At 35.2% G+C, this 18,594-nt stretch overlaps 1 protein-coding gene across 3 annotated transcripts in view; it reads left to right on the forward strand.

Moving 5' to 3' along the window:
• PCDH9 (protocadherin 9) overlaps positions 1-18,594 on the forward strand; it is a 696,488-nt gene that overhangs the window by 613,568 nt on the left and 64,326 nt on the right. The window lies entirely within an intron of this gene.

Genomic DNA, 18,594 nt, shown 5'->3' on the forward strand with positions numbered 1-18,594 from the left:
AAGCATGAAGATAACAAGCTGCAGGAAACAGGCCAGGTCTGCCTCCTTGGTTCTATTTGTTGCCCATGCATTCCCATGTCCCAGCTGGGAAAGTACAACTATAACTGCTATTCTTTCTTAACCATTATAAATCTGTAGTGGAGATCCTGATTCAGCAGCACTTTAACACTTATGACTGTTTCTCTCCCACTGATTTGGAATTTTTATAGGTTCTTCATTGTGACTTGGAATTTGAGCAGATGTGCAGAAAGACAAACACATCATTACTGTATCCTGAGGGATTTTTCACATCACTGTATTCTAAGCTGCTTAACTAGATGGTGTTTTGTTTTTTGTTTTCTCCTGAAAAAAAGGAAATAAAAAGAGAAGAACATGAAGTGTAAGCAGGAGAAGTCTGTTGCATCTATACTGATATATCTGCTTTCAGCTTGTAAAACTGGAGACTTATATGTGCTTTCAAAGGAATTGTAAAGGTTTTAAACCCAAGAGACAAGAGAAGACTGTAAGACAAATAAAACAGGGTGAAAGTCATCTTTGGACTAAGTATTCCATGAACTCAGGAGAGTTACATCGGTCCTTATCACAATGCTTAAACACAAAAGCAAATTATAATTACAGAACTGTAAATATACATAGTACTTTAATAGCAAATAGTAAGTCAAGGTTACCTTCTTCAGTCAAATTTTTATGTATTGAGAGACCTAATTACAAAAGTGACTGTTTCCTCTTCAGCTGACTAAAGGCAGCATAAAACTATTCCATGTCTACTGTTCATTCCTTGTCCTAACCTCCTTCACAATCAACTCAGCTTAGTGGAAAAAGGAATGCTTTAAAAGGTTTCCAACATTTACAAGATAAAGGGAGATGCACTACTTTTGGATATATAAAATGATATCTATTTTTACATGCTTTAATTTGCTTATTTTGAAAATTAATTAAATCATTATTCTTACCCCAGTATGGCTGCCAGTTTACTATCCATAGTTGATTTTTCAGGTACTGGCTAATGAAGTTGCAATAAGAAGTCTGAGGTCAACTCAGGGCTTTGGGATGACTGGTTAAGTGATCAGAGTTCTCCTCTATCCTTCCAGTTGCAGGCAATGATGAGGGAAAACCAGCAAAAGCCAGCAGATCAGTACCTGGCTCTGAAGGTGGTGTAACTGGCAGAATTTTGGGGCTTTTGATCATCAATCAGTCTACATGACACCAGGCCTGCTGGTGACAGATGGGTTATACCTGTCTCAAAGAGGGGAAATAATCTTTACACAGGAGTTAGCAGGATTCACTGAAAGACCTTTAAATGAGATTTGAAGGGGTAGAGGGATAAAATCAGGCTTGCTAAAGATAAGCCAGTCTTTGAGGGACAGTGTGCTAATGAGGTCTTTCTGTCTGTGGACATACCTTGGTGGAGACAGGGGATGTAGTGACAAAGATTCAAGAGTCATCAATGGGGCCAGTTCTGTAGTTCTGTTCAATATCTTTATCAGATGAGGGGATTGAGTACACCCTCAGTAAGTTTGCAAATGACACCAAGCTGGGAAGCAATGTTGATCTGCTGGAGTACTGGAAGTGTCTACAAAAGGAAGTGAATAGGCTGGATCAATGGGCTAAGGCCAATTTTACAAGGCTGAACAAGACCAAGCGCCAGGTCCTGCATGGGCGCCATAACAGTGGCCCCAAAAAATGCTAAAGGCTTGGGGAAGAGTGGCTGGAAAGCTACCCAGCAGGGAAGGACCTGGGGGAGCTGCAATAGCTGCTAAACATGAGTCAGCAGCATGCCCAGGTAACCAAGAAGGCCAAAGGCATCCTGGCTTGTATCAGCAATGGTGTGGCCAGCAGGACCAGAGAAAGGATTGTTCCCCTGTACTTATCACTGGTGAGGTTACACCTCAAATCCTGTGTTAATTTTTGGGCTCCTCACTACAAGAAGGACATAGAGATGCTGGAGTGTGTCCAGAGAAGGGCAGTGAAGCTGGTGAAGGGTCTGGAGCACAAGTCTTGTGAGAAGTGACTGAAGGAGCTGGATTTTTTTGGCCTCCAGAAAGGAAGGGTCAGGGAAGATCTTATCACTCTCTAGAACTACCCAAAAGGAGGTTGTTAACAGGTGGGGATCAGTCTCTTCTCCTAGGTAACAAGTGACAGGACAAGAGGGAATGGCCTTAAATTGTGCCAGGAAATTTTTAGGCTGAGTTGAATAATGAAGAAATTATGTGATTCTAATGTGATACTAATTATAGGCACAGCTTTTTGAATGAAGTAGGACTGAAATAACACCTTTACTATCATCAGCACATTTGCAATTTAAGTACTGGATTTTTTTTATTTTTTATAGTTCATGCTGATCTACTTCCTCATTTTATAATATCACTTGTGAGGGGAACCAGATTTATCCAAAAAAGTGTACTATATACTAGCAGGAATCTGTTTTCATTAGATCTGTGCTTATTTTATGGACCACATTTCACTGTGCCTTGTGATGCACAGAATTTTACTTTAGGAATGTAAGAATCTCAAAGTTCAGAGCAAATCTTGCTGGCTGTATTTAAAAAGTGCAACAATCATTGTAACTGAATTGGGACTGAATGGTGCCTGGAAAAAAATCCTATGGATTTGTTATAGTGAGGCTATAAAAGTAGAATGTAAAATCTATTTGTCTATATGATATTCAATAAAGCTGTAAAGTTAAAATATATTTTGAAATGCTACAGACTAAAATGCCAAAACAGGATGCCAGTTTTTTAAATATAATCAATAGAGTGTTAAATTTATAAACATGTTTGCAGAGGTTTTCTGAGATTGACAATGGTATATTCACTAATGTCTTCTTGGCTATTTCAGATGTATATTTTTTGTATCTAAAGTGTATCACTATTTTGATCTGTATGTAAATGTAATGCTGAAGGCCCAAATCTTCCTTTAGACACCTGAACAACTCCTTTAAAGTTGATATAAGTGTGAAAGCATTTGTGGGCTAATCAAACCTAAAGGCTTTTCCTTGGAATTCTCAAAGAAAGCAAATGTTAAAGTTCATGAACTTGATGAGACTTTAGTGGTGTATGAAAATGATAATGTCATGCTAGCCTTAACTCTTTTTACTTCATCAGAATCCCTAGAGTCGGTATTTGATAATGTTTATAAAGGTTAAACATTATTTTAAGTAGTTTTTCTCACTCATAATAAAAGTGTTAGCCAGCTGTAAGTTTTAAAAAAATGGCTCTGTGGGAGTTAATTGCTTCTTATAGCAATAAGAGGAAAACATGAAAATCTAATCCTGTGTGTCCTGAAATATATGTCTTTGTGCATATAGTGACTACTACAAGAGAGAAGTTATTGTATGTTTTCTGTTTGATATCATTGTGATTGGGACAAAAGATGGGAAAACATTTATTTTTACTCTTATTTTCCACAGAAGTACTCACTTCAATTACACCCCCTCATCACACCCACAAACACACACTCATTGTATAATGCTTTATAGTTTAATCATTCATTTAACAAAGGTTTTATGGCAAGAAGCTTAATTTATCAATTGTGTAGGATTCTCCTCCTCCTTCTTTCTTCTCTAAAGTAGGATTTGGCACTTCTTGTGCAATGATGTGAGGGTAAAATCTGAAGTGTTGTTTTGTGTATTTCCTTAGGCTAATTTTTTTTTTTTTAGAATTAAAACCATAATCCTTTACAAGGCTCTATGGTGAAATACTGTTACCTCTTTTCCCGTGGAAATGAGCCAAATCATGGTACATAGAGATTAATTTCAGTTTCATTGCTCTTAAGAAGTACCTGAAGGACTGAAGTTAGATTAATATGAAATAAAAAATGGGAAGTAGGTAACAAATAAAAGGATACACAATCGAAAAAAAATCTGAAGAGTCAAAATTTTGCATATGTATATGCTCTGAATTTCCTGAGGGTTTTTACTTGTGTATTTTGGAGTTTTTTAAATTGCAGGGAAAAGAAATAATGTGGGAAAACAAAGTACTGAGGAAAAAAAAATGTTGGTCTTGAAAGTTTGAAGCAAAAGAAGAGGAAGTTTATTAGAAAAGTGGATAGAACACAAACTGTTTAAAATTTCCTACAGCATTTCACAAACTTTGCTCTGGTGCTCTTGCTTTCAATTTATCATCTAAACATATATTTGTTCTCATAGCCACCTGTTGAGGAAAAAGATCACAGTAGTTCACTTAACAGGTTTGTAAGGGTGTTTTTCTTTCCACAGGCTATCAACACCTCACTGTATTGTTCAGCATTTCAAACATAAATTTTGCTTTCTCTGATGTACTGTTACATTTCTTCTCACACATTCACACAGACTTGCTCTCTCAAGATCTCAGTTTTCCAGAATTCTGAACATCTTACTTAGAAATATGGGGCTACACATCCTAAGCTTCCACTGCTTAGGATGAATACCTGAATGCATCCTAATTTATGTGTCCAAATCAAGAACCTAAAATTAAATAGTGACTAAGGTTCTGTTACCCCAAGGTATGTGTGTTTCTGTGCCTTTTTTTTTTTTACTTTACTGCTGAGTTTTGTAGCAAATGTAGTACATAAATAGAGTAGTCCTTTTACTAATACTTATGAACCACTGTATTTTCATCATATGTCCACATATGAATAAATATTATCTACACATAAAAAGTCCTGCAGCATGGTTCATACCTGTGTTATTTGGGACTGTGACCCTCCAGGGCAGACTGGCTCTGTCTACTCCATGTTGAGCTGTGGGTTTTCTTTGAGCCCCAGCTGGTATTCCAGTACTATTAGTAACAACTCAGGACGTTTTGAACTTATCTGAAGACTGTGTTGCAAACCATCTAAGCACCATTTTTGTAGCATGAAACAAAGAATGCATGTTGTGTTTCAAGCTGGGCATACCTCAAGAACACCAAGGCTTTTTTAGGATAACAGTGCTAGCTTACTGGGGAAGTGCTGATAGGGAGCAGCACAGGATGCAGCTGTGGTGATATCCATGCTTACTTTTAGGAAGGGTCCCTGACATGAATGGCCCTGTGTGCTGAGCTGTGATTGAGTACTGGTGAGAGCTGGTTAGAATGCTACAGATGCTTCTGGAGTTGTGATGGTTAGTGCTCCAATTTGCTCTCTAGTCTCATTTATTTAACAGCACAGATATACTCGTTTATTTCTTCTTATCTATGTATTCCTGTAACACTGCTGAACAGTTGCATTGCTATTATTAAGGTTGATCCAATCTTTGGCATTTAACTGACTTCTTTCTGCATTCTATATAGGAAGATATATCTATAAATACACACACACACACACATAAATCCAGATAAAATTGTTTTCAGTGCTTTCAGGTATCTTTCAGTGAAATAATAATAAAAAATAGCATCTTACTCAACATTTAGAACTATATTAACATTTCTTTTTAGTAGTTTCTCTTTTTTTTTTCCTTTCATATAACATTTCTGCCACCAACTCCAGAAACTTTTGAAGTATTTGCCTAACCCTGGAATATTTGTTTGTACTGTTTCCTGACTTCAGTCATCATGTTTTATAAACCATAAAGGAGATACTTTATAAACCACAAAGCAAACTACAGTACCTGGTTTATCTTGTACAAAAAGAGCCTTAACGCTCTAAGAATTTTTCCTTTATAAGCAATGTCCCTATTGCCCTGCAGATGCCAAAAACATCACATACTGCCTTTTCTTAATCTCTTTAGTAGGCCCTAAATTTTAGTTGTGATTTATAGCCTCTCAGTAACTAGTTTCTAGTTTCATACTCAGCAGTATCATGGTCCTCAAGTTGCTGACCTGCTCAGAAAGCAGTTTAGGTGAAAATTGTGGCACTTGGCTGGTTTCCAAGCATGCCTGGTCCTCCATTATTCTGGAACACCAGGGTTCAGTGATTTCAAATCAAAATAACTTTTCAAAAAATCTTAAATAATTGTATTGTATGGCCAGACTTTGTGAACGAGTATTTGGGAAGGGCTCTCCTCATGTGGGTGTGCCCTTCCAGCCTGTGCAGTGCATTTTTCAGGTGAGGCACAGCATGCGCAAAACTGCCTCACCGTTTAAGTCCTGAGGTCCATTTGCCACAGCCAGGTGAGCTTGGACAGTGACAGTGAAGTCCTCGGGACTGTCACAGCACCCGATATTAACCGGGGCTGACCGTGGTAAGCATCCAAGATTGGACAGGATCGGATGGCAGGGAGGCATAGAACTGCCAGGGGATGGTCCCCACTGAGACTTGAACTCAGGTCCTTGGGATTCAGAGTCCAGAGTGCTCTCCTTTACACTATGGAACTGCCCTCTTAAATAATAATTACATAGGGGAAAAAAAAGAAAGAAAAGAATTAGCAAGTAAATTTCAGAAAAAAACCCCAACCTAGTGAACCCTTAAATATTTTGACCTGTATTTGGGGTGCTAGTCATTAAAGTGGTATTTATGCCTTCTATCCTTGTATTGTGACATTTATGTCAGATGACTCAAAAACAAAATGCATGTGAAGATTCCTTTATTTGAAAACCCAATTGTGCCATTCAAGGTTTTGTCCTTTCTTTTTTTTTTATTATTAATGTATTTTATAAATCAGTGGTTTTCAAATACTAGCTTACAACTCCATTATAAGGAGAAGAAAACTAAAGAAAAATGCCTTCCTGTCATTGCTACTATTTGATATCCTTCACTTGATCAAGGCCTAAAGTTGAAATCTAAAACTGATTGCCCAGGTGTGCTGAGTTTAGACTCCTTGAAAGAAATGGCATGTGTAAAAGTGCTTGTTATTTTCTCAATATCTACTTTATTACTTCACTTTTTAAATATCTCCATCTGGCTGGCTTCTCTGCCAGACATTAATACTGCACATGATTTTGTAAATGATGTTAGTACTGAGATAACAGCTTTCTCCAAAGTGCAAGGAATATCAAACAGACCCCATTTTAATGCCATGAAAAGTATTTGGTAGGTTCAATATTCAGTGCTGACTTGTTTTGTGGTAGGTCTTTGCTGCTGCAAAAAATCTGTAAGACTTTCTTCTGAGCAGTGGGTGTCCACCTCCAGTTACTCTCTGCATTGTCAGTTGAGATAAAAAGGCACTTTTAAGGAACAATTCATGTGATTTGTTTTAGATATTCATTTTGATAGGAGGTGAATCATGTACAGGAGGTTTCTCTTTCTCTGAAATGACCATTAAGGAGCCTACCTTGTTTCCAGATACAGACACCTCTGTAGCGTAGATATGTGATGTTATTTGACAGAAATCCTACCCTTTCAGTTTGCTAAAGCCTTACATTTATCAGTGAAAAACTATGTCTAATCTGTGAAGCAACACTGGTATGGATTTAACATTCAAATGGCATTAAAAATCTCAGCAAAGTTACTAAAAGTGTCAAAAATAATCCACAATTTTAACTTTATTTTAAAGATTTGTGCATGTAGTTTACTTAGTTGATAGTAACCAAGCCAAGATTAATATTTCTGGCCACAGTTTCAGCAACTTTATCAAAACTATTTTTTACTACCAAATCTAGAAATTAACTTCATACTACAACACATTAAACAGCTTTTCCTTCATGAGTCTTTACCTCACAAAAGCCACAGTAGCAGACGCTGTTTGCTTCTTGTTCATGTTGTTCTTTACTGCAACACACAATCTTTCTCATAGATAAACAAAATGGACCATTCTTGCCAGTAAGGGAAATGATCTGCTTCTTGTTTCATCTTGCTGGTGTCTCCCTTTTTTTTGGTTTTTGTGGTGGTTTGTTTGGGGGTTTTTTGAGTGTTGTTTGTATTTGAATTTGGTCAGGGTTTTTTTTGGTGTGTTTTTTTTTCCTTAACCATGCCCTTTTAATTGAGTCATTTCTCTCCATTACACAAAGGAAAAGTAAATACATTAAAAGACTTTTCATGCCAAGCCATGTGCATAATTTAGGGCTCTTCTGTGAACTTGCACCACAGGAATCAGAGGCCACCAGAGATTATAGGATTTGTAAAACTCAAAAGCATAAACACAAGGGTTGCCTGAACAATCCTTTGGTATGAGAAAAATTTCTACTTAAGAATCCACTCCTAGGAACCTTTTTGTCTTTAACTGTGTATTTACTAGCTGACACTATAATTGAAAGGATTTCTTAATGGAGGGATCTGCTTGTTTGAAGGTTTTGTTGTGGGTTGTTGTTTCTATTTTTCACAGGGAGTAAGGAAACATTGATTACTGCCCTGCAAAATAATACTTGTAAATGTTAGTATGTAAACTGCAATATATGATCAGCAGGTTAAGATAAGTAAAGTTCTGATCTGATAGCAAATAAATGCATATACTGTAAACTTCTGTTTTATTTCTAAATATCAGCATGAATCTTGTTAGAGATTCAACCCAAACTGTTTGCCTGAAATAAGTCAAGCTAAATCTTTCATGTAAGAAACCAGCTATGACTGTAGGGAGTTTACTCGATTGCATTGTAACCAGGCACAATAGACATTTTTTTCTATGAAATGAGTAAGAAATGTTTAAGTTCGTGATGTGTGGCAAATTCTGAAATATATTTCCCTTAGATTGGGATCGCATGTGAGGCAGCAGCAGACTTCTCCATGGCTCTTTGCATTAGATGAATGCTGCTCGAGGGCATGGCAGTGGAATTGGCTTCCATTGCTTACACAGTTATATAATGTACTTGGAATGGAAAAAGGATGCTTCTCCATTAGAGAATCCAGAAAGCTGTGTCCCTTACTGAACCCAGTGTTTAATATGCAGGAGAGAGCACTGAGAAGGGGAAGGCAGAGAGAGAGAGAGAGCTGTAAAACAGGGCTCTTACACAGCTTCATAGCAGTTTGGGTGTTTGTTGTTTCATTGGGGTTTTTGCAGGGTTTGGTTTTGGTTTTCTTTTTTTTTTTCTTTTTATATGCTGTGTCTGAGCATACTAAATGCTTCTTTTTCTCTTTCTTGTTAGTTCTGTAAGTTCCTCAAATGCTGTACTGTGCATAATGCCTTACACTGAGTGAGAAAGTGTGAAGGTCAGCTGGTAGTACGGCATCTCTTTAGTAGTGAGGTTTTACCCTCTAGTATTCTTTACACTTGGTCTTTTCAGTTGTAGCAGTACTTTGTATTTCAGTTTTTAATTGAATGGACGGTCTGTTTCTGAGGGACATTTTTTCTTTTTGTTGCTTTTTTAAGAAATCTTTTTTTTTTCCTTTACTGTGCTTGTGTAGGTCATGTGAATTGTGGCCAGAAGTTTTCCTTGGAAGCCTTGGCTTAAATTTATTTGACTGAGGGGCCCAGGCACTGTTCTGTAAAACTGCCTTTATGAAAGGCCCATTGTTGAAATTTTGGAACAGTGGAGAATATATTAATTCAGTCCTGAAATTGACTGTAAAAATGATAGTATAACACTATGTACTTGCATTACCTTTACTCTTTCTCAGATGGGCTCGACTACCAGCCAAAAAATATAAAAAATAGAAAACAAAAAACAAAAAACCCCAAACCTTTTCCAAATGCCAGATCAACAAAATCAGCCTAGAATCAGGCAGCCAAGCTAATGTGTGTTTTCTGATGATACATACTTTGTGCTTGTAACCTAATTAAAATCTTTGTTTCTGTTTGATTTTGAAAACAAATCCTGTTCTTTTGCTTGTATGTGAACAGTAAGAGTGGCAAATTCACTTTTTCACAGTAACAAATTAGTGTGGGAAACAAAATAGTAGTCATTAATAAGATCCAGGTTTGCCCTTGTCATTGGTTTGACCTTTTTTTTCACTTAGAGTTGATGATCCTGGTGTGCCTAGTAAAATAATTTTAATTCACAAGACAGACATAAAACCTGATGACTGTTAGATATTGAAGATCAAGCATTTGCACTTATTGTTTTGATCTATTGGCTGTCGATTTACAGGTGTCTTGAATAGATACAGGTGCATTTTATAATAGTAGTTATAAAGAATGCCTATAAATATTGGGCCTATAAATCACTTGCTGTACCACAGCCCCATCAAAGCAGTGTCATCTGGAGGAAACAAAATCACAAAGGTTTTGAAAGTGAATATAAGTAACCTACTTTATCAAGCCAATTTGTGCTTAGTTTCTTATAATTTATTTTGTTTATGAGATATTAATATTGTCAAGTCTGATATACATTTTCTTTAACTTTGGGTATTCTAATACGTATAGTGCATTTTGTAGGATTAAATAGAACCATGACATTGATTTAAAGCACTAGGAATGAAGAATTCTAGTGTAGGTGAATTTAACATATTACATTTTTTGCAGCACATCAGCATTAATAGGAACTCTAGTTTATAACAACATGAATAGTGACATCCATGCATTATCCATTAAGAAGATTTAATAAATCAAAAAATCCAGGTCAATCAACAGCAAAATTGCAAATAATTATGACTTTCAAATACTTAAATTAGTGGAATGAATGTTTATAGTTAAACCAAATTACACTGGCATATACAGTTTCTCAGTACAAAATGTAACAGAAAAATCTGCTTTCATGTGTAAAGATTCAAAATACTGGATTTTTTTTAAACTCAAAAGAAAGTTTTATCATACTTAGTATGAAGTAGCTGGACTTCTAAATAAATTTTATAGCTCTACTTGCCCTGAATTTTCAGTTCATAGTTTTGACCTTAAGACCTAAAATTTCTTCTCAGGTGGAGCAGTTTTCACATATGTAGTAGAAAGGAATGTCATTAATTTATTATAAATGTCTGTTTCTAAACCGTACTAACTGGGTGTCAGAAATAGGCTCAGAGACAGCATCCTTTATATAGTTTCTAGTTTTTCAGTATGTTAGTTACCTACTTTTATTTTCAGCTATCCATCCATGTTTACCTTTCTTCCCCCTCTGCTTGCAAAATTTGGATTTAGAATATGGCTTGTTTTGGCAATAGCTGGCCTATATAACAAAATACTATGAACAGGTGTTTAATCATAAATATCTGGGGTTTTTATGCAGAAATACTTCTGTGTTAAGATTATGGAAGCGTTATTTACTGATTTTATATCAGCATATTAATAATTAAATGGTTCATAAAACAAATGTACATTTCTTAACACTGTAGGTTTTACCACTATATATTCTCTGTACATCCATCTGGCATTATTAGTAATAGATAAATTAATGCAATTTTAGTATTAAAAAAAATAAATCTGTCAGCTGTGTACTGCATAGCATTCCTGTATCACTTACATTCCACCACAAATTTCACACAGAGTGCTATACTGTATGTAACAAACTTTATTTTTAATGGTATTCAGTTTTTTTAGCAGACATAACAGTTTTGATTGGGCTATACATATATCTAATCAATAAATACTTAAACACATATATATATATATAAAAATTGGCCAAAGAACATTTTCGGTATATACATACATATATATATATATCTATCTATATCTATATCTATATATATATACACACACACACACACATAAACACACACACACACATATACATACACATATACACACACACACATATAGATATATATATATTTAATATATATATATATGTATATATGCACACACCCCAAGAGTGTTCTTTGGTCAATATATATATGAGTATGGGTACGTGTATACACACATACACCTTCACACATATGCACAAAGCAATGTATACAGTAACTCTAAGAATATTCCTCATATCCTAGAAACACTTTTTTGTTGTTGTTCTGAAAAGCTTCTATTGTTAAAAAAGCCATCATGCCAACAGAAAATGAAAAGGGTATATAAAACAAGGAAAGGAGTGAAAATTGGAACAGAAGGAGATGAAATGGATTACCAGTGATTACAGAGGAAGTCTTTGGCAATTGGGAAACTGGACTTAGATCTCTGCTGTTTCAATAAGAACCTTAACTCTACATTTTCTGTATTTATTTCTTTCACACATAAAAGCAGTTCACCAAAGTTAACTCACTTCAGTGTGTTGTAAATGGGACATAAATAGACAGAGTTTTCAGTTAATTGAATTAGATTAAATCAAGAGATGCAGTTGGTTTTGTTTTTTTGTTTGTTGGGGTTTTTTTCCTGGATGCTTACTCATTTTCTCTTCAGAAGGAAACAAACAAACAACAAAAACAACAAAAAACCATCCCCATAACCAAATCTGACCAACTAGTTTTCAGAAAATTAAAAAAAAAAAAGAAAGAAAAGGAAAAAAAGGTGTATTCTAATTTTTAAATATCCCTTGTCCTACAATGGGAAGTATATGTCAACATAGAGACTGGCACTGATGAGTGGTACAGGTTGTCCATTTTGTTCACAATGAGTCAGGACATGATTTGCTTTTAAGCAGAGATGCAGATTCAAGACAATAACTATACATGCAAGAGCAAAGTGATGATTTGTCTAAATCAGGCCTATATTCAGCCAGCTGGTGACAGCTGACACTGGCTGCATTGAGATGGACCAATTGAATCACCCAGCAGCAATGTCTCAGGTTTCAAGGGAACATGGACAAGCAACCTTAATTTGATCCATGTGGCTGAGGTACCTTTTCAAGGTAGGATTCCATATCTTTGGAGCAAAAACTAAAAGTCAAGTGGTATATTTTTAGGGGAAATGAAAGTGTCTTCCAAAACAAAAAGAATGTCACTTTTTTACTGTGCCGGGATGTTTTGTTTTTTGTTTCTGGTTTTGAGATTTTTTTTTATTGTAACTTCTTTCTTATAATAATGAAAGAATCAAGGTCTCGTGTCAGATGCCTTTAAATGCTCCTGGATCTTTCTCTGTATCTGGAATGTGATTTTCATAGATAAACCCAAACCTTGGTTAAACAGGAGGGCCTTTCATATAATTGAAGACTGATATAACAATGATCTTTATGTTTCTCTGGCCTTTAGTAGTTTCAATACCATGATGCTTTTTGATAGGTATCTTCTCTTGCTTCCATGCTGTAGTTTTAGCATGTCTTTGGTGACTTAGATCAATTATCATTTATCCAACTTATTTCAACCTGTCTATTTTTATAATCTTTCAAGTCCCATTTAAGCTCTAACTTTATTCTGGAAATATATTATCATATTGTTTTGACACTGTTTCTTCAAAACCTTTTTTCCCTTTAGGATTCATTTTTTCATAAAACCATCTTGGTTTGGGTGTTTGGGGTTTTTTTTATTGGTTGGTTTGTTAGGATCTTTTTTGTTTGGTTTTTTTCCCCAACAATGCAATATAAAATCCTTTAAAGCAAATAGGATTAATATGGTATAATGTGTTTCATGCTAGTTTGCAAGGGGGTTATTTAAAGCCTATTCACAAACAGTCCTTTCCATCCATATAATTTACTCAGTACTTTAATAGATTTGTCATTTTTACCTATGCAGTAAGTGCATGAATGTTTCTATTGTATCCTCTAAACTGAATGGAATTTGCAGTGTCTAGCCTCAGTGCTGCAATAACTTATCATTTTTTTATTGTTTCATTAACCTTTTAATAATTTTAATCAAAATTATTTTGAATTAATGAATTCTTAATACTTTTTCTCAGACAAAAAAAAAACCAAAATATGAAAGAACACAATCAGTTAGTATATAAGATCAGGCAAGTGGAAAAAGTCTGTTCAGACATATAGATTTAATTATTTAAATATCTAAATAATAAATATGTATGCATGGTTATTTAATAATAAATAATTTTAAAATATTCAATAAGCAATATATTACTATTAGTTTTTAATTCTAGATACTTGCTTAGTCTTCATCATCACATTATGTAACCACCTAATTTATCTCTAATTTATTTCCCACATATTGTTCCAACAACGTAAAGCAAATTAATCTTGGTTATTTAATGCCATTTACAGTTTTAATTCCCTCCTACTGAACTTGTATTATACAAGTATCATGACAGTGAATTACTGTTTTCTAGGCTGTGGTTTTTACCTTCCTCTTACCTGCTTCTGAGAGAAAGAAAAGAATTGTTTAATATTTCAAATCTAAAAAAAAAATTAGTTTTATTTTTATTACTAGTATTTTCTACTCTGTCTGAATCTACTAATAAAATTTTCCATTTTTCTGTCATTCCTATTTCAGTTTGTCCATATGTCACATTGACGTTATCTTTAGGGCATCTGTAAGCAACAACTTATATGAATTCTTCATATTTTTATTTTAGTAGAATCTCTGTCCAAGTAACTCCCACAGGCTATCCTTACAGAATTTGTTTTAGGACTCATACAGAATCCTGGACAGTGAGCTCCTGGCAAAAAAATGGAAATCATGCAAACCTAATGGAAACAGAGACAGCAGGAGCATACTTTTGTGGTTTTGTGTCCTCACATACACAACCAATGTTCTTTCTTTTCCTGGATGCCCCTGGTCAAAATAACTCAATATACTAGGGAAGAGGATGAAAGAAAATAAAACAATTCCATTACATGACAGTTTGTTGAATAGAGAAAGTTCTATCAAGAAAGCCTAAAAAGCTCACTGGTTCCTAGCAATACAAGAAATATGTTTTCTGAATGTCTGGGCTAGCTGTGTGCTTTCCCACACAATTATGCACATACCACAGAACCTGAAGCAAGAGTATTTGTATGCATGCTGGTATCTTGTTGGCAAGGCTGGATTCTAAAATTGTGTTCCTATCCAGTACATGATGAATTATTCTGCAGCTAATTCTGTTGTTCATAGGTTGCTGTAGGCTACTCATGAAGTCATGAGCATGGTCATTCAAATACACTTATAAATTCTGGCTTCAAAGAAGACACATAAACTTCTTGACATGAAACACTAACTTGAAACACCCAACCTGAATATTAATGTCTGTGTCAGGTTTTGTAAAATAAATTGGTTTTTTCTTATGAAGGCAATGAAACATGTGATTGTAGTTGACAGTTCTTGTTGTCACTGATGTTCTTGAAATGTTATTCCCATAACAAAAGAGAGATGACAGCAATTTCTGGATCCAGAAAAATTATTAAAATAAACAGTAGTGATAGTTTAAAGAAATCACACATGTGAAAATTGTAGTTTCTTGTTGTTGAAGATGATACAGTTTTGAAGTGTTCATAACTTCATCCATTAGTGAATTAGATCTTCAAAATTATTGAAGATTTTATTTCTTACTTAAATTTTAAATGCTATAAACGTATGACCTTCAGTTCTAAAACACTAAGTGCTCTGTTTAGCCCAGAGCGATTCTTTATGAGTAATAATGCCCTTACAAGAATGGAAGTCCTGGCAAATCCTTGATTAAAGCATGGTGAAGATCATGGCACTTAAAAAGGTCTTTAAGTTGGAGTCCCTTTGCATGTGACTATAGTGCTAGTAAGAGCAGTGAGACACTGGGATGCTTTGTGCCTGGTCAGGAGCTGGGTCTGTAAATTTAAAGTAGACATGCTCCATGAAAATGCAACAATTCAAGATAAAATTTGAAGCATATTAATTAAAGCCTCTATTACTGGGCTTGTATTTAGGCTTGATCTGTAAGTGAATTGTGAATTAAATTTTATTATAATGTGGATAAAATGCTTTGTTCTCTGATGTGGAGTACAGGTGCAATTTCAAATCTAGCTTTAACAAAGCTTTTCAGCTCATTATTTCTATCCACCTTTTGAGTAGTTATGTATTTTCTATAGAGCAAGGAACACTTGCACAGCAAGAATAGAGGTGGAAGCAAATAAACAGGCCATCCAGAAAGTACCTATGCTGCTTTCCCAGCAGGATCTCAATAATGGTATTTGAATTCAGTGATTGAAGTAGTGAGATCTCCTAGCAAGGAACTCATATGCACTTAGTCATTCACTTTTAAAAATCCATTTGTAATAAATTATTTCATGGCATCCTTTAATTATTTATGATATCAAATGGTCATTCAACATTCTGACTCATGTCTTGATCCACTTACATAAACATACCTATATACTGCGTGGCTTTCAAAGGTGCTAGGCATTTTTGCGTTACTCAAGCCTGGTTTAAAATGTCACTTAAACTGCAAAGAGAGACCAAAATTGATTAGCTGTTCTAAAATCTGAGGCATAACTTAAGACTGTTGCCTTCAAATTCTTGCCTATGTAAATATATACGTATGTGTATAAAAGTAGATATGCTGTGTTCACAATGTTTGTTTTAAATAAATACATAAATATTTTTGTACACTTCTAAGATGTTTTTGTGTTTACTAATTCTGTTTAGTCATACTCACTTGATTAAAATTCTGTACCATGATTAAAATATAAAACAATACATTAATGAAAAAGTCTATACTACTAGTCTAACCAGTGGGGTTGCATTTCAGATGTCTATCTTCTCTTGGTAATTAAGCAATGGAGAGCTACCAGGACAGGCTTGTGCCATAGGTAATAAACTCTCCAATAAGTTGTGGTCTATTTTGAAGAAATTGTGCATTAACAATGGAAATGAACCTGACTGCAAAACTCAAATTTATACTGGGATAGGCAGCTTTGAGGTGAAGAAACACTATTTTTCTGTTATGTAGAAAGCTAGCTGGCATCATTAGAGTCTTCAAAATGACACTGACAATTGAGATGAGCATCTGGTAGCATTTGATAATGGTCTACCACTGGAAATAAGGTAATAAATATCCCCATAATTGTTCTCTGCCAACTGTACTCATTTATGAGTGAAACAAGATGACCATTTATTTTCCCAGTTGGGCAATGTTGCAGATTTGTGTTCTTTTCCTTTTGGTGAAGATCTGGGAGGGCTATTAAAGACATATTATTGCAAACTAAGTGCATTGCTTTCAAGTACTCTGTATGACAATTCCTTGTTGTAATTATGTTTTCATGTCAAATATTTTGCAGATATATTCATGAAGGAATATATCTGAATCTGAAGAATTCAGCTCTTTCCTCCTTACTACAAATACAAGCTTTCACATTTGAAGAGTAAAAGCATAAATTTTCTGTTGTAGGCTGGAGGAAAGTTGTTAATTGTGCTATTTTAGCAATGCAAAAAATCAGCTTAAAGCTGATTCATATGCACTTAAAACAGCCTTTGTTTCTGCCACCTCAGAAATAGAAAATGCTCTAGGGCCTGGATTCACAACCAAGCTCATCCAAAGGAATTGTGCATACTTGCTGAAGTATGCACATTTAGGAACTATTCTTAATTATGAATGCAGTGTTGGGGTTTTGTTTCATTTTCAGCGGTGGTGGCATGTTTCTGGATGTAGCAGAAATTCCACACTGTTTGGGCAAATATTTAGTGTTAGCCCAGGCTGGGATCTCACTCCTTTAGGATTCTGGTATAAGTGCTGGAGAAAGAAGGCATACTTCTACACTGTGGAAGTAGCTGGGTTAGTGCTTAGCCTCCTTGTGTTGTCATAAGATTATGACAGCTTTGTTGTCTCATTGCTAGTGTGTCGAGAGGAGAAGCTAGGTAATTCCAATTCTCTGTAAGAACATCTGTGCTGAAGTGCCAGCCAGGACTGAGACAGTGTGTCAGGAAACACTAGCAAGTAGCGCCCATTTGTCAGTGCAGTAGTCTGGATTTGATGATTTAAAAGATCACTTCTGCTGTGCTGTTCCTAGTTAAGATACTGTGCAGGCACTTGAGGACATTTTACGATCACTCAGAGTGTAACATGCTTTGCTGAAAAAAGTTACAGTGTACGCTGCTCCTGTTTTTTCAGTTAGAAAAGATCTTTTTCCATTTTCAAGTGTGTGTACATGGGGAGGGTAAAGGGTGAAGGACAGTAAGCTTGTTCATGATAAATGAGTTGCTGCAGCAAAAGACATTGTATTGCTTACTATGTCTTCTTGTCATTAAGGAGAAATACAGTTGTAACAGCATTTCAGTTTCTGCATTACATGCATTTAAGTGCCTGTCCATTAAGGACACCTGCTTCCACTGATTCAAGCAGGAAAGTTGGCATATTATTCCCCAGTGTTCTAAACTCGATGTTGGCTTCTATTAAATGCTGCCAGACAGGGAGAACAATATTTGAAACAAGACTGTTTGAGCTAAAATGTAATTGCATTCATTTAAAGTCTTATTACAATGAAATCTGACTTCCACCTTGTAATTTGACTTGTAGAAACCTCTCAAAAAACATTACCTTTTGCTACAGGCTGTAAATTTAAATTCTGCACTAGGTAAGCATAATGAGAAAAGAAAGTTCTGACATGGCTGGAGATCATATCAGGTCTGGCTTGATTAATTATTTCCACACAATCAATCAGCACCTTATTTAGATAACTGGAGGCACTCACTAGTTAATTTGTGAGAGTAGAACAATGAGGGCAAGCATTTATGTGGTCAGTCAATACTCCAATTAGTGTTAGAAAGAAAAATGCAGGCTTGAAAATAGCCAGTAGAAGAAAAGGGATTGAAATAATACAGCAACTTCTCTGGTTTTAGATAGTCTTTTTCTGATTACAGTGCAGTAACTCTACTCCATAAGTATTTACCTAGCCTTTCTAGTCATCTACCTTGCGGGGAAAAAAAAAAACAACACCACAAAAAAACCCAAAAAAACAAAAACAAAAACCCCCTGTATATTTTTAAAACTAGTTAAAATAAACACCAACATTGCTTTCACATATCCATGCTTAAATTTGCAACTGTATATCCACTCACTCAGTTTCTACCATAACAGTACTTACTTTCACCTCCAAGACAGACAGTAGGTCTAGGAAGGAAAAATCTGCAAAACGT

This window comes from Pithys albifrons, chromosome 1 (genome assembly GCF_047495875.1).
Source record: "Pithys albifrons albifrons isolate INPA30051 chromosome 1, PitAlb_v1, whole genome shotgun sequence".
NCBI lineage: Eukaryota > Metazoa > Chordata > Aves > Passeriformes > Thamnophilidae > Pithys > Pithys albifrons.